Source organism: Oncorhynchus mykiss, chromosome 7 (assembly GCF_057628025.1).
Source record: "Oncorhynchus mykiss isolate SJ-2025 chromosome 7, ASM5762802v1, whole genome shotgun sequence".
In the NCBI taxonomy this organism is placed as follows: Eukaryota; Metazoa; Chordata; class Actinopteri; order Salmoniformes; family Salmonidae; genus Oncorhynchus; species Oncorhynchus mykiss.
The window spans coordinates 77994282-78012424 of NC_143028.1; the positions used below are offsets into that span (position 1 = coordinate 77994282).

Here is an 18143-nt window from a genome sequence, read left to right on the forward strand (position 1 = left end):
CACAAAGCAAAAACAGGTTTTTATACATTTTTGCAAATATATTAAAAATAAAAAGCTGAAATATCACATTTACATAAGTATTCAGACCCTTTACTCAGTACTTTGTTGAAGCACCTTTGGCAGGGATTTGTATGAGGCTACAAGATTGGCACACCTGTATTTGGAGACTCTCACTGGAGATCCTCTCAAGCTCTGTCAGGTTGGATGGGGAGTGTTGCTGCACAGCTATCTTCAGGTCTCTCAATAGATGTTTGAATTGGGTTCAAGTCCTGGCTCTGGTTGAGACACTCAAAGATATCCAGAGACTTGTCCCGAAGCCACTCCTGTGTTGTCTTGGCTGTGTGCTTAGTGTTGTTGTCCTGTTGGAAGGTGAACCATCACCCCATACTGAGGTCCTGAGAGCTCTGGAGCCCGTTTTCATCAAGGATCTCTCTGTAATTTGCTCTGTTCATCTTTCCCTCGATCTTGACTAGTCTCCTAGTACCTGCCGCTGAAAAACATCCCCACAGCATGATGCTGCCACTATCATTCTTCACCGTAGGGATGGTGACAGGTTTCCCCAAATGTGATGCTTGGCATTCGATCCAAAGAGTTCAACTTTGTTTTCATCAGACTAGAGAATCTTGTTTCACATGGTTTGAGAGTCTTTAGGTGCCTTTTGGCAAACTCCAAGCGGGCTGTCATGTACCTTCTACTGTGGAGTGGCTTCTGTCTGGCCACTCTACCATAAAGGCCTGATTGGTGGAGTGATGCAGAGATGGTTGTCCTTCTGCAAGATTCTCCCATCTCCACAGAGGAACTCTGGAGCTCCTTCAATGTTCAATGTTTTAGTACCCTTCCCCAGATCTGTGACTCAACACAATCCTGTCTCTGAGCTCTATGGACAATTCCTTCAACCTCACGGCTTGGTTTTTTGCTCTGACATGCACTGTCTGTTACATCTGCCCCTGCCACACGCCACGCCCTCTACTTCTCATCCTGTGTCTCCTTAACCTGCTCCCCCCAGTGCTCTCTCCCTCCCTCTGTGTGTATGTGGTTGTGTGAGCGGAGACAGGTGTGCCTACTCTGATATCTGTTTCACTAATTTCTGTTCTCGTAAAAGCCTGGGTTTTCTGCATGTTCAGACTACAAGCTTATTACCTAAAATTGATCAATTGAATGTGTGGGTTCACAGCTCCAATCCAGATGTGTTTTTTCCATCTACGTAACATTGCAAAATGTAAGAAGAAGGGAAGGGCTATATAAATCAATTTGATTTGATTTGATGTGTTGGTCATTAGTGAGACGTGGTTAAGAAAGAGGGTTTTGAACACTGATGTTAACCTTTCCGGTTATAACCTTTTTCGGCAAAACAGATGGTGGAGTGGCAATCTTTACCAAGGACCTGTTACATCTGCTCCTGCCACGCCCTCTACTTCTCATCCTGTGTCTCCTTAACCTGCTCCCCCCAGTGCTCTCTCCCTCCCTCTGTGTGTGTGTGGTTGTGTGAGCGGAGACAGGTGTGCTGGAGACAGAACAGATCCTCACCAGCTGCAACCTTTTCCATAATCAAGACCTCTAAAAATACTAAATACTATATACTATATAATACTATACTATATACTATATAAAATACACACTGCCAGATCGTAATCTCTGCTCGGGTCAGTCTACGTTGCAAGCCATTTTGTTCATGTATAGAGCTTGCTATCCTGTTGTGCCTGTGTTCCCTACTGCTTTTCTCTCCACTACAGTTCCATCCGCTTTGCCTCTGGTCCCTCTCAGCAGTCCCTCGTCTCGTCAGTCCTGCTTCTCTGCCCTCGACCCCTGCTCTACGGCTTCCTTGGATTCCGCTACGGACCTGCTCACCCTGCCCTCACAGGGGAACCTGTTTTCGCTTTGTCATTACGGGTAGATTGATAAGAAAAAATATTTATTTAATACATTTTTTTTAAATAAGGCTGTAACATAACAAAATGTGGGGAAAGTAAAGGGGTCTGAATTCTTTCATTACACACTGTGCAGTCCTCTATCCAATAACTTGCCTGCCACTGTAATCTGTCTGCTTTCTATGCATATTGATGAACCATTAGCCACTGTTACCACCAAAGACCACGTGACTTCTGCCTACACATGGAATACTATATCATGTCATTCTGGGCACAGATTACTTCCCTCGTAAGCACCTCCCTCCCTCCCTCGCTCTCCCTATTTCTCTCTATCTATATCTCTCCCTCTTTCTTTCTATCTCTCCCTCTCTCGCTCTTTCTCTCTCTCTCTCGCTCTCTCTCTCTACTCCCCTCCACCCGCTTTCTCCCCCTGCTCCCTCCATTCCCCCTCTCCCCCTGCTCCCTCCATTCCCCCTCTCTCCCTGCTCCCTCCATTCCCCCTCTCCCCCTGCTCCCTCCATTCCCCCTCTCCCCCTGCTCCCTCCATTCCCCCTCTCCCCCTGCTCCCTCCATTCCCCCTCTCTCCCTGCTCCCTCCATTCCCCCTCTCTCCCTGCTCCCTCCATTCCCCCTCTCCCCCTGCTCCCTCCATTCCCCCTCTCCCCCTGCTCCCTCCATTCCCCCTCTCTCCCTGCTCCCTCCATTCCCCCTCTCCCCCTGCTCCCTCCATTCCCCCTCTCCCCCTGCTCCCTCCATTCCCCCTCTCTCCCTGCTCCCTCCATTCCCCCTCTCCCCTGCTCCCTCCATTCCCCCTCTCTCCCTGCTCCCTCCATTCCCCCTCTCCCCTGCTCCCTCCATTCCCCCTCTCTCCCTGCTCCTCTCTGTGCTCCCAGTTCCCCACCTCCCTTCAGTGTTTTGTGTTCCATTTTTATGAGGTCATGATGAAATATTAATAAGGGGGACAAGCATCTTAACTGAGATGTCCTGGGGAGGCTATTTAACTACTGATTGGGTTAATAGTGCTTTGTGGTGGAAAACACACTGTACATATATTTGGGATACATTATTATTTGAAGCAGAACCCCTAAAACACAATAAGTTACATCAGGGGCAATGATCAGATATTAAATGTAGCTTTAATGTACACCATGTGGCTATAATCTGCTACACAAGAGATTTGGGACAATGAAGACAAATTATCAGATGTCCATGGCCTATTTCTGTCCTAATATACTGAACCTATAGCTTTGTCTGAGTATGTACATGTTATATAGTCATATAGTTAGAATTGATAACTTCACTTCATGCTTAGAATTGCTTCCATCCAAGAAGTCCTCATGTTTGTAACATTTCTTCCAATACAGCGTTATAAGCCCCCTTTTCCCTATTGGGAATGACAGAATGGAATAACTTTTCCCTGTTGGGAATGACAGAATGGAAGAACTTTTCCCTATTTGGGAATGACAGAATGGAAGAACTTTTCCCTGTTGGGAATGACAGAATGGAATAACTTTTCCCTGTTGGGAATGACAGAATGGAAGAACTTTTCCCTGTTGGGAATGACAGAATGGAAGAACTTTTCCCTATTTGGGAATGACAGAATGGAAGAACTTTTCCCTGTTGGGAATGACAGAATGGAAGAACTTTTCCCTGTTGGGAATGCCAGAATAGAATAACTTTTCCCTGTTGGGAATGCCAGAATAGAATAACTTTTCCCTGTTGGGAATGCCAGAATAGTAGACCTTTTCCCTATTGGGAATGCCAGAATAGAATAACTTTTCCCTGTTGGGAATGCCAGAATAGAATAACTTTTCCCTATTGGGAATGCCAGAATGGAAGAACTTTTCCCTGTTGGGAATGCCAGAATGGAAGAACTTTTCCCTATTGGGAATGCCAGAATAGTAGACCTTTTCCCTATTGGGAATGCCAGAATAGTAGACCTTTTCCCTATTGGGAATGCCAGAATAGTAGACCTTTTCCCTGTTGGGAATGCCAGAATAGTAGACCTTTTCCCTATTGGGAATGCCAGAATAGAAGTCCTTTTCCCTATTGGGAATGCCAGAATAGAAGTCCTTTTCCCTATTGGGAATGCCAGAATAGTAGACCTTTTCCCTATTGGGAATGCCAGAATAGTAGACCTTTTCCCTGTTGGGAATGCCAGAATAGTAGACCTTTTCCCTATTGGGAATGCCAGAATAGTAGACCTTTTCCCTATTGGGAATGCCAGAATAGAAGTCCTTTTCCTTATTGGGAATGCCAGAATGGAAGAACTTTTCCCTGTTGGGAATGCCAGAATGGAAGAACTTTTCCCTATTGGGAATGACAGAATAGTAGACCTTTTCCCTATTGGGAATGCCAGAATAGTAGACCTTTTCCCTTTTGGGAATGCCAGAATAGAAGTCCTTTTCCTTATTGGGCATAATAGAATAAAAGTAATTTTCCCTGTTGGGAATGCCAGAATAGTAGACCTTTTCCCTATTGGGAATGCCAGAATAGAAGTCCTTTTCCTTATTGGGCATAATAGAATAAAAGTAATTTTCCCTGTTGGGAATGCCAGAATAGTAGACCTTTTCCCTATTGGGAATGCCAGAATAGAATAACTTTTCCCTGTTGGGAATGACAGAATAGTAGACCTTTTCCCTATTGGGAATGCCAGAATAGTAGACCTTTTCCCTGTTGGGAATGCCAGAATAGTAGACCTTTTCCCTATTGGGAATGCCAGAATAGAATAACTTTTCCCTGTTGGGAATGCCAGAATAGAATAACTTTTCCCTGTTGGGAATGCCAGAATAGTAGACCTTTTCCCTGTTGGGAATGCCAGAATAGTAGACCTTTTCCCTATTGGGAATGCCAGAATAGTAGACCTTTTCCCTATTGGGAATGCCAGAATAGTAGACCTTTTCCCTATTGGGAATGCCAGAATAGTAGACCTTTTCCCTGTTGGGAATGCCAGAATAGAAGTCATTTTCCTTATTGGGCATAATAGAATAAAAGTAATTTTCCCTGTTGGGAATGACAGAATAGAAGACCTTTTCCCTATTGGGAATGACAGAAAAGAAGTAATTTTCCAAATAGGGCACTACTTTTGACCAGAGCCCTATGGGTCCTGGTCAAAAGTACTGCACTACATAGGGAATATGGTGCAATTTGGGACACAAACATAGTTTTTTTTCCTTAATACCTGCGACTAAAAAATACCAAAATAAGCAAATAGGATTTGAAGCCTGGCAAACTGGAATGCTCTCTGGGAGTCTCCCTGGTCACTTGTCATTAGACACTCTGATGGATTGCCCTCAACGTTCACAGTGTCATACTGAAAGACCTGCCATTCTTATTATTCTTTTGCTCTAGTTATTATACTATATTCTCTACATATCTCTTTCCCAGTCCCAGACAGTGCCTTTCATGTAAATTAACATTTAGTACAACCTCAGAAAATATCCCTATACCGAGATCACGGATGGGCAACTTCGATGGGGGACGCAAAAAAAAAACGAAACTCATCATGCGCAACCACAGTGGCTCATGGGTATTTAAAATGTTTTTTTTATTTTTTTCTACCGGCCTACAAAAGCAGGCATGCGGCCCGTGAGTTGCCCATCCCTGACCTAGATGATATGAACAAAACGGCCCCTGATTATATATGACCGATACTGTAACCAGAAGGTTAAAATATACAGGCTCTATCTTCAATTACATTACATTATAATGTAATCTAGAATAAGAAAATGAATTACCACAGTGTATCACTATGGTATAGCACACCCAGTAGCCTATGTCAAACTACAGGCAGTACCCAGCTGTATGGTATGCATCACACTATGAAAATCTAGTTCAGGGAACATACCAAATTCTTGCAGATTGCATTGTATAACTTTGAACCACATACGGAGTTCTTGACACTCAAAGAATTCCCATCAGACACCAGAAAATATTCATTTTTACTGTATAGTCCTCACATGTGCTAATCAATGTCAACTGGCTACACGTTAATAACACAGCCTAGCTAGCAAGAAACAAATCACAGCACCAAAACAAATAGACAGCAGATCAAATCTAAGTTTATTTTTTGTTGTGTACACAGATTTTCAGATGCTATGCCTGGTCTATTCAATTCAATTATATTCTACTCTATTTTGTTTTAGGCTATTCTAGGCTAATCATGTTCGTGTGTGGGTCACTGTGGTAGCTTTCTGGAATTATATGTATATTTCTCAATAATTATTTTCCAATGGGCTACCTGTATGTGGACAATTTAACGCAATATGTATTGAATTCAAAAGAAAATCAATTTAGTTGAATGTAAACATTATATTTTCGAGCGGGTGAGATGATGGATGTTGATATCTAAAACCAAACAATTGAAAACAAAATGTATAGAATCATTTTAAAGCGAGAGCAAAACTCAATGAAAATCTATTCAATCGGATTGGTTGCTGGGAAAGTTTAACCGAAAACGATTTTTTCATTCGTTTTCAAATATTTTTTTGTAACATTTGTCATAGAGTTTTGCTTTCGCTTTAAAATGATTTACTTACAAGTTATTGGGTTTTTGCTTTTGATGTCTTATTTTTGTTTACAATTCTATACATTTTGCTTTCAATTGTTTGTTTTTTGATTTCAACATCCATTACTTCACCCGCTCGAAAATATAATGTTTACATTCTCAACTTTATTTTTCATGTTCACGATTTATTTTATTTTGAATTGAATACATATGGCGTGAAATTGACCCCATACACAGTGAATTTGAGAAGGTTGGAAATAAATGAAGAGAATGTGGGGGCGGAGTAATTCGAGGCGCTGCCACCCTCCCTCCCTCTTCAGACCGGGGACGGGAATTCATTCCTACAGGCTCTCTTCTCAGACAGAGCTCAAAGACCTAGCTAGCAGACACTTAGTGTGCGCATCGGGGAGAGAGAGCAGGCTAAATGGGTGTAATTATACCTCTCTAGTTGATCCGGAAGGTTGTTTTTGCCACCTAGCTCGTCATGTGATTGCCCCTGGCTTCATATGCTTAGTTTTTTTTTGTAAACTTGATTTCCAGCCCAACAGTAGCTTACATACCATCGCAGAGAAGCCAAGTAGGACTTGTAATCTAATACCAGTGGCGCGTTTTTTAGTAGGTTAGGGCTGTTGCGTTCCAAAAAGGTGGTGGACCCGACACAAGCTTCGTGTGGAGACTGTCACTTTAACTCTAGGTCTAACGAAAAAGGCAACAGCCGAACGCAAGTAGACCTGACACCTTTGTTTTTTTAGTCGGAGACGTCCCGAGAAGGAGTGTCTCACTCCCAAACCAGTCTGTTCCCGTAGTGATCTTTTCAATCCCGCTACAAAGAAGAGGATTTCAAGGAATATACTATATGCGCAGATTAAAAGGTCAGTTCCCGATATAAGGGTTTTATATTTTTAAAATCTCTTATCTTGTCTTCTATGTGACATTCGATTATTGGATCTACTGATCGAGTCTGCCTGCTCCGTCAGTGAAAGTGTTCAATTTCAGGATAAAAAGAAATTCAAGGAGATGGAGAGAGTGATAATTATTCCCCTCCCCTCTATGGATACAAATATGAGGGTACGGGCAACACACGACTGCGTTTGATATATATATATATACACACACACACACGCCATTTAGCTCGCCAAACGAGCATGGATCGGGCAGTGTAGCGAGCTACTTCGTGCCATTAGCTACAGAATGGCAAACTTGTCAAAGTCATGACCAGAGAGATCTGGCTAGCGATCCAGCGTTGGCCGAGCTGGGTCCTCCGCGGCAGCGAGCTAATCATTCCGAGCCTTCTGCCCCGAGCCTTCTGCCTGCTGTTAGCTAGCTTCTATTTCAGACTTGTTTTGCCCCTTTGCAGCTGCTGGTGTTAGTCAAGTCGCTGCTGGTCGTTTCCTGGCTTTCAAAACGGGACTAAAAACAGGTGCATTGCCAGTAGATATGTGGTGACTGTTCGATATGGTGTTCGCTAGCTAATACCATGAATTGACTTTCTTTATTTCACCTAATATCATGGGTTTCGTGCAGTGCTTGACTTGGACAGGAGCTCACAGGAGCTTGAGTACTGGCACCTAAAATGTTCTACTGCCTGAGCTCCTGTTCCTCGAATATAATATTAGCTCAAATGTATTGTGGAGCTCCTGCGCGTAAATATAAACAGTACTGGAACCTATTTTAGTCCAAATCAGGCACTGGTTTCGTGGGTGAATTGGCTAGTTAATGTTTTTTAAAGCTATTGACATCACGTGCAAGGAATGTACAGAGAGATCTGCAAGGGCTGGCTATAGCGATAACTGTGTTATGTCAACATTATTACAATGGTTTGCTACTTTTCAGGGCCTGCCTTGCAAATGGTCCGAGGTTTTGTTGTTGTTTAATAGTTTATTAGATCACATTACAGTCACCAGAACTTATCTAATGTTGGATAGGATGGGTCTGTAGACGTATTGCTTATTTTCTCTTATAGGTAGAACAAATAGATGGGTTTTGTTGAATAAAGCCTACTGGTTGATGTTACCCAATGTTGTTACACGGTTGCCTCTGACTTGCTGAAAACATGATTCATCTAGCTAGATCCAATTCCACATTATGACAGGCTAGTGGGAGCCAGTAGCTATTTCTTTCATGTAGGTTTACAGCTGTTACATTGGCTTGCCTTGCGTTACGCGAGAGCGATACCCTTTTGAAAGCACCCGATTTAGTAACATTGTATCAAAAAAATGACAATACATCTTTTTACGTTCATCACCGCTCTGTAACGTCACACCGCAATGTTACAATGTAGCGCAATTATCTCGCTACAGCTTGGCTATACTGTTTGATTTACAGGGAACATAACACGGGTGTATAATTGATTCAATGGTAAGAGTGTGTTGTAATGTTACCGTGGGATGTGTTTTAATATTTTACTCACGTACCAGTTCTCCATGGAGACGTTTGAAACCTTCCAGTTGGGGGATATCTATATTATTTCTATTGACCTAACGCAAAATGCTTTCTCTCAGTCTGAGGCTGAACGTACAGCAGGGAAACGTTTATGGAGGATATCAAATACACGTTCATTCTGTTTTTATTTTTTTTTACTCTTTTTAAATATTGTCTTGATAACCTCACCCTGTTGTAAGTGGATAAACTATAATTTGTTTGCTTTTCGAGGCATTGGTGTGGGAGCGTAGGCTGCTATTTTTAGGTTCCTTCTCAGAAGTGTGTGCCCCCCCCCCCCCCCCCAAGGTGCACTTAAACACTTAGGAAGAGCAATTGATTTGTGTTTTCACTGAACCCAATAGACACCCAGAAGATCAGTGTGTGTGTTTGTTTAGTGTTCTGATTCATGAGGGAATCATTCACATTTTATCATAGCTATTTAGATACTGTTTAAGTCCATCAACCTTGGCTACTTGCCTGCTAGGAGTGGCATCGTTGCATTCTGAAGCCTAAACTGTTTCTAATAATGGACAACAATGGCCCATATCGAGAGACAAGAGGTTTATACAATTATGCCTCAGCGTGTCCTATTTTCAAAAGTGTTGTTTTAAAAAAAAATGTTTTGTGGCTCTCTACTTTTGGTGGTTTCACTATTGGAGCCTATATATATTATATATATATATATAAATAAATAAAATGATTTGGCTTGGCCAATCATTTCTATGCCTTCACTATTTCATGAAGCAACAGTGCGGTAGTTTTGTTCTGTAATTATACAATCCTTAAGTGCTTATAGTATAAACATGGAATTCCTTCTGGAAACTGAAAACAATATATGCGTCCCTAATGAAGCCCTATTACCTATGTAGTGCATTACACCCTTAGAAAAAAAAGGGATTGTACCTGGAACCAAAAAGGGTTATCCTATGGGGATAGTCGAAGAACCCCTTTTGAAAATGTTATTTTCTAGGAGTGTACTTTTGACCAGGGCCCATAGAGGGCCCATAGAGGGCCCAGAGAGGGCCCAGAGAGGGCCCAGAGAGGGCCCAGAGAGGGCCCATAGAGGGCTCTGGTCAAAAGTAGCGCACAATGTATGATGGAATAGGTTGCCGTTTGGGTTGCAGAAACGTCATGTTTGCACACAGCATAGACTAGTAATATAGTAGTACCACCCCTCCATCACCCTAATACATCATGTAGTACCACCTCTCCATGACCCTAATACATCATGTAGTAATATAGTAGTACCACCTCTCCATGACCCTAATACATCATGTAGTAATATAGTAGTACCACCTCTCCATCACCCTAATACAACATGTAGTAATATAGTAGTACCACCTCTCCATGACCCTAATACATCATGTAGTAATATAGTAGTACCACCTCTCCATGACCCTAATACATCATGTAGTAATATAGTAGTACCACCTCTCCATGACCCTAATACATCATGTAGTAATATAGTAGTACCACCTCTCCATGACCCTAATACATCATGACCCTAATACATCATGACCCTAATACATCATGACCCTAATACATCATGACCCTAATACATCATGACCCTAATACATCATGACCCTAATACATCATGTAGAAATATAGTAGTACCACCTCTCCATCACCCTAATACATCATGACCCTAATACATCATGACCCTAATACATCATGACCCTAATACATCATGTAGTAATATAGTAGTACCACCTCTCCATCACCCTAATACATCATGACCCTAATACATCATGACCCTAATACATCATGACCCTAATACATCATCACCCTAATACATCATGTAGTAATATAGTAGTACCACCTCTCCATGACCCTAATACATCATGTAGTAATATAGTAGTACCACCTCTCCATCACCCTAATACATCATGTAGTAATATAGTAGTACCACCTCTCCATGACCCTAATACATCATGTAGTAATATAGTAGTACCACCTCTCCATGACCCTAATACATCATGTAGTAATATAGTAGTACCACCTCTCCATCACCCTAATACATCATGTAGAAATATAGTAGTACCACCTCTCCATGACCCTAATACATCATGACCCTAATACATCATCACCCTAATACATCATGTAGTAATATAGTAGTACCACCTCTCCATCACCCTAATACATCATGTAGTACCACCTCTCCATGATCCTAATACATCATGTAGTATTATAGTAGTACCACCTCTCCATGACCCTAATACATCATGTAGTAATATAGTAGTACCACCTCTCCATGACCCTAATACATCATGTAGTAATATAGTAGTACCACCTCTCCATGACCCTAATACATCATGTAGTAATATAGTAGTACCACCTCTCCATGACCCTAATACATCATGTAGTAATATAGTAGTACCACCTCTCCATGACCCTAATACATCATGTAGTACCACCTCTCCATGACCCTAATACATCATGTAGTAATATAGTAGTACCACCTCTCCATGACCCTAATACAACATGTTGTACCACCTCTCCATGACCCTAATACATCATGTAGTAATATAGTAGTACCACCTCTCCATGACCCTAATACAACATGTAGTACCACCTCTCCATGACCCTAATACATCATGTAGTAATATAGTAGTACCACCTCTCCATGACCCTAATACATTGTGTAGTAATATAGTAGTACCACCTCTCCATGACCCTAATACAACATGTAGTACCACCTCTCCATGACCCTAATACATCATGTAGTAATATAGTAGTACCACCTCTCCATGACCCTAATACATCATGTAGTAATATAGTAGTACCACCTCTCCATGACCCTAATACATCATGAAGTATTATAGTAGTACCACCTCTCCATCACCCTAATACATCATGTAGTAATATAGTAGTACCACCTCTCCATGACCCTAATACATCATGAAGTATTATAGTAGTACCACCTCTCCATCACCCTAATACATCATGTAGTAATATAGTAGTACCACCTCTCCATGACCCTAATACATCATGTAGTAATATAGTAGTACCACCTCTCCATGACCCTAAAACATTGTGTAGTATTATAGTAGTACCACCTCTCCATCACCCTAATACATCATGTAGTAATATAGTAGTACCACCTCTCCATGACCCTAATACATCATGTAGTAATATAGTAGTACCACCTCTCCATGACCCTAATACATTGTGTAGTATTATAGTAGTACCACCTCTCCATGACCCTAATACATTGTGTAGTATTATAGTAGTACCACCTCTCCATCACCCTAATACATCATGTAGTAATATAGTAGTACCACCTCTCCATGACCCTAATACATCATGTAGTAATATAGTAGTACCACCTCTCCATGACCCTAATACTTCATGTTGTAATATAGTAGTACCACCTCTCCATGACCCTAATACATTGTGTAGTATTATAGTAGTACCACCTCTCCATGACCCTAATACATTGTGTAGTATTATAGTAGTACCACCTCTCCAGGACCCTAATACATCATGTAGTATTATAGTAGTACCACCTCTCCATCACCCTAATACATCATGAAGGTGGTGATCATTATAATCGTGTGAACATGACAGATTACTTCCATAGACCCTTCGGTTCAGTGTTGATTCATAATTGTAGTGCTCTCAGGTGAACCTTGTCACATGATACGGGGTTTGAACTCTCTCTGTTCGTGTACATGTGTGTGTACGTGTGTGTACGTCTGTGTGTCTGTGTGTTTGTGTGTTTTATGGGGTAACGATGATACACATACTCACACTACAGACACTCAGGACCCTGGTCTAAAGTAGTGCACTATAAAGGGAATAGGGTGCCAGAGTCCTATTGACCCTGGTCTAAAGTAGTGCACTATAAAGGGAATAGGGTGCCAGAGTCCTATTGACCCTGGTCTAAAGTAGTGCACTATAAAGGGAATAGGGTGCCAGAGTCCTATTGATCCTGGTCTAAAGTAGTGCACTATAAAGGGAATAGGGTGCCAGAGTCCTATTGACCCTGGTCTAAAGTAGTGCACTATAAAGGGAATAGGGTGCCAGAGTCCTATTGACCCTGGTCTAAAGTAGTGCACTATAAAGGGAATAGGGTGCCAGAGTCCTATTGACCCTGGTCTAAAGTAGTGCACTATAAAGGGAATAGGGTGCCATTTGGATGCAGGTCTTTGTCTGCATCAGCACACAGGACGGTGTAGTAGTTCCCACTTCAGCTGGAGCGTTGGAGCCTAACCTACATACTCTGATGGTTGTAAATATCCTGTGGTGGGGTTGTCTTAAAGGCTATTGGGTAAGGAGTGGGAGGGAGACGTGATGATCAGTCAAGGGTGCTGCACTGAAGCACTAGAAAGCAACAAAGGTATACACTTTACACACTTAAAAAAAAATAATTAAAAAGGTTAAAGTCTGTATTGTAAAATATATGTTCTCGATGACTTAGGCTTCCTGGTTAGGCCTAAGTAAAGGCAAAATAAAAGGGTTATTTGGGGGTTATTTTGTTTGGTGAAAAAAATTGTTCCTCCTGGAACTACAAAGTTTTTTTTTTTTTTTTTTATACCTACAGGGACAAGCTGATTATGGTTCTTGGTAGGCATACATTTTGTATGGGTCCAACAGGAATATCTAAAGTTCTATGCTGGAATTCTATAGAATGTTAGAATGTCTCTTTAGAAGAAAACAACATTCTGATTCATCTGCCTTCGAGGTCTCTCCTGAGATGAGACAGACACCCTGTTGAAACTAAGCTGGTTCCAAATGGTGCACAGGCAGACTTGTTTTACAAGGCCTGATGGAAACATTGTGTGGTTTACTTTGTTTCTACTGTAGGCTAAAACGTTGATGTTTTTTCTGTCTTTTCTAATCGATATTCCTTCGAAGGCTTTTTTGTTTTTTTTTACCTTAGCTTATTCAATATCTTTCAAAATGTTAATGGTTAGTGTAGTTGTATAGGCAGAATAGTCACAAAGGCGGGATGGATATTGGCTGAAAACACAGCATTAGTTAGCCTGGACTTCCAGACAGTGTGCATTGTAGCAGTAGAAGTAGAGCTACTGAACCACTGTTGACACTTTAATCTGACAGAGGACATTCTCTCTCTCTCTCTCTCTCTCCCACGGATCAGAAATGTGGATGAAGCATTTTCACAGTCTTTGGTTTCTCTTGTTTTCATGAATCATCCCACATCTTTATAGAATAAGAAACCGGGGCTCCAGACTGTAGTCACATTTTCCCTGTGCAAGTTACATTTTTACAAATGCTATAGCTTGTTGAAGCACAAAACTCTGAATTACAGCCAACACTCAAGCCAACATTTGGCAGGAAACAATTAGACCTAGTCTAGCAACTAAACCTCCACGTAGTATCTCTAAGAATTGGCAGGTTGTTAGAGCTGTGTTATTCTCCTCTGTTGTTGTTGTGTCTTTGTGTAACGTCCTGATTGTGTTTTTTGGAGTCATTACAACCATGTTATCCTATATTATCTGATCTCATCATTCTCTCTACAGATAATCCTCCGTCACTAATATTCTTAACTGAGAGCAGCTTTTAGCCTCGAGCCGCTCTGTCCACAGTGAGAAGCAGTAGCTCGACAGTAGTAGTGTAGTGAGATGCTTCATTCTCCAGCACTGCACAGCCAGTGGATAGAGGTGCTCTTTGACATCTGTGAATGGTCATGTTTGGAGAAGTGTGTGTGTGTGTGTGTGTGCGTTGAGATCTAGGTGAGAGGAGGTGGGTTTCGGGTAGCAACAGGGTAGTTGTGTGTGATTCTGAGCCTGATGTTGTAAGAAACACATTGTTTAGGTCTAGGGCCTCTATGTTTACTACTAGTGAAGGTAGCCAAGTGAATGGCCCGTTTTTACAATTGTAAAGCTAGGCTTAGTTCTAAATCAACCGAGTAACAACACACTGAGTTATCCAATCATTGTCTGTCCATATGGTAGCAGGTAGCCTATTGGTTAGAGCGTTGGTCCAGTAACCCGAAAGGTTGCTAGAACGAATCCCAGAGCTGACAAGGTAAAAATCTGTTAACCTACCGTTCCTAGGCCGTCATCGTAAATACGAATTTGTTCTTAACTGACTTGCCTAGTTAAATAAATAAAGGAGGCGTTTACATAGTCGTAAATGAACCAGAGCATCGCATTGATAATTAACTAAAACTCCCCTATATCCGGTAGCCTATAGTAGATTAAAGAGTCAGATATTGTTTCCAGGGTGAGGATGATTGTTTCCTGTTGTGTTCAACATGAAAGGGTGCCTGCTATGTAAGGTGTGGATCCCAAGTGGCACCCTATTCCCTATATAGTGCACTACTTCCCTATGGACCCTGGTCAAATGAAATGCACTGAATGGCAATTTGGGATGCAGGCATGGTGACTCTGGGTGAGGCTATCATTAGTACAGCTACATTAACACAACACCACTGGGACAACCCTGAATTGTTTCACTGGTTAGCCATTTTAACATCATGGAACCCTTTGTGTTTTGGGTGGGTACTATCAGTAACTTACTGGTTAGCCATTTTAACATCATGGAACCCTTTGTGTTTTGGGTGGGGTACCATCAGTAACTTACTGGTTAGCCATTTTAACATCATGGAACCCTTTGTGTTTTGGGTGGGGTACCATCAGTAACTTACTGGTTAGCCATTTTAACATCATGGAACCCTTTGTGTTTTGGGTGGGTACCATCAGTAACATACTGGTTAGCCATTTTAACATCATGGAACCCTTTGTGTTTTGGGTGGGTACCATCAGTAACATACTGGTTAGCCATTTTAACATCATGGAACCCTTTGTGTTTTGGGTGGGGTACCATCAGTAACTTACTGGTTAGCCATTTTAACATCATGGAACCCTTTGTGTTTTGGGTGGGTACTATCAGTAACTTACTGGTTAGCCATTTTAACATCATGGAACCCTTTGTGTTTTGGGTGGGTACTATCAGTAACATACTGGTTAGCCATTTTAACATCATGGAACCCTTTGTGTTTTGGGTGGGTACTATCAGTAACATACTGGTTAGCCATTTTAACATCATGGAACCCTTTGTGTTTTGGGTGGGTACTATCAGTAACTTACTGGTTAGCCATTTTAACATCATGGAACCCTTTGTGTTTTGGGTGGGTACTATCAGTAACTTACTGGTTAGCTATTTTAACATCATGGAACCCTTTGTGTTTTGGGTGGGTACTATCAGTAACTTACTGGTTAGCTATTTTAACATCATGGAATCCTTTGTGTTTTGGGTGGGTACCATCAGTGACATACTGGTTAGCCATTTTAACATCATGGAACCCTTTGTGTTTTCGGTGGGTACCATCAGTAACATACTGGTTAGCCATTTTAACATCATGGAACCCTTTGTGTTTTCGGTGGGTACCATCAGTAACATACTGGTTAGCCATTTTAACATCATGGAACCCTTTGTGTTTTCGGTGGGTACCATCAGTAACATACTGGTTAGCCATTTTAACATCATGGAACCCTTTGTGTTTTCGGTGGGTACCATCAGTAACATACTGGTTAGCCATTTTAACATCATGGAACCCTTTGTGTTTTGGGTGGGTACCATCAGTAACATACTGGTTAGCCATTTTAACATCATGGAACCCTTTGTGTTTTGGGTGGGTACCATCAGTAACATACTGGTTAGCCATTTTAACATCATGGAACCCTTTGTGTTTTGGGTGGGTACTATCAGTAACTTACTGGTTAGCCATTTTAACATCATGGAACCCTTTGTGTTTTGGGTGGGTACTATCAGTAACTTACTGGTTAGCCATTTTAACATCATGGAACCCTTTGTGTTTTGGGTGGGTACTATCAGTAACTTACTGGTTAGCCATTTTAACATCATGGAACCCTTTGTGTTTTGGGTGGGTACCATCAGTAACATACTGGTTAGCCATTTTAACATTATGGAACCCTTTGTGTTTTGGGTGGGTACTATCAGTAACTTACTGGTTAGCCATTTTAACATCATGGAACCCTTTGTGTTTTCGGTGGGTACCATCAGTAACATACTGGTTAGCCATTTTAACATCATGGAACCCTTTGTGTTTTGGGTGGGTACCATCAGTAACTTACTGGTTAGCCATTTTAACATCATGGAACCCTTTGTGTTTTGGGTGGGTACCATCAGTAACATACTGGTTAGCCATTTTAACATCATGGAACCCTTTGTGTTTTGGGTGGGGTACCATCAGTAACATACTGGTTAGCCATTTTAACATCATGGAACCCTTTGTGTTTTGGGTGGGGTACCATCAGTAACATACTGGTTAGCCATTTTAACATCATGGAACCCTTTGTGTTTTGGGTGGGTACTATCAGTAACATACTGGTTAGCCATTTTAACATCATGGAACCCTTTGTGTTTTGGGTGGGTACTATCAGTAACTTACTGGTTAGCCATTTTAACATCATGGAACCCTTTGTGTTTTCGGTGGGTACCATCAGTAACATACTGGTTAGCCATTTTAACATCATGGAACCCTTTGTGTTTTGGGTGGGTACTATCAGTAACTTACTGGTTAGCCATTTTAACATCATGGAACCCTTTGTGTTTTGGGTGGGTACTATCAGTAACTTACTGGTTAGCCATTTTAACATCATGGAACCCTTTGTGTTTTGGGTGGGTACTATCAGTAACTTACTGTTTAGCCATTTTAACATCATGGAACCCTTTGTGTTTTGGGTGGGGTACCATCAGTAACATACTGGTTAGCCATTTTAACATCATGGAACCCTTTGTGTTTTGGGTGGGTACCATCAGTAACATACTGGTTAGCCATTTTAACATCATGGAACCCTTTGTGTTTTGGGTGGGTACCATCAGTAACTTACTGGTTAGCCATTTTAACATCATGGAACCCTTTGTGTTTTGGGTGGGTACTATCAGTAACATACTGGTTAGCCATTTTAACATCATGGAACCCTTTGTGTTTTCGGTGGGTACCATCAGTAACTTACTGGTTAGCCATTTTAACATCATGGAACCCTTTGTGTTTTGGGTGGGTACCATCAGTAACATACTGGTTAGCCATTTTAACATCATGGAACCCTTTGTGTTTTGGGTGGGTACCATCAGTAACATACTGGTTAGCCATTTTAACATCATGGAACCCTTTGTGTTTTGGGTGGGTACCATCAGTAACTTACTGGTTAGCTATTTTAACATCTTGTTTGTTTTTGTGATCCTTTTTCATTCTTGTACAGTGATGCCAAATTTAAAGTTGAAGTTCCTTACTGTTCTATTATGGTGCTAAGGTACTAAGGTAGAGGACTCGGTTTTATATAGGTCTGTCTCACAGCATAGATTTGATCTCAATGAGAATAACCTGTATAACTAAAGGTTAAATTAAGTATGGAG

At 41.5% G+C, this 18143-nt stretch overlaps 1 protein-coding gene across 2 annotated transcripts in view; it reads left to right on the forward strand.

Annotated features, from left to right (window-relative positions):
• The first annotated feature begins 6692 nt into the window (after positions 1-6692).
• Positions 6693-18143, forward strand: part of dag1 (dystroglycan 1) — a 62732-nt gene continuing 51281 nt past the window's right edge. For both annotated transcript variants that reach the window (XR_016497455.1, XM_021610760.3), the window contains exon 1: positions 6693-7246. The gene's annotated coding sequence lies outside the window, so the exon portion shown is untranslated. The remainder of the gene's footprint in view (positions 7247-18143) is intronic.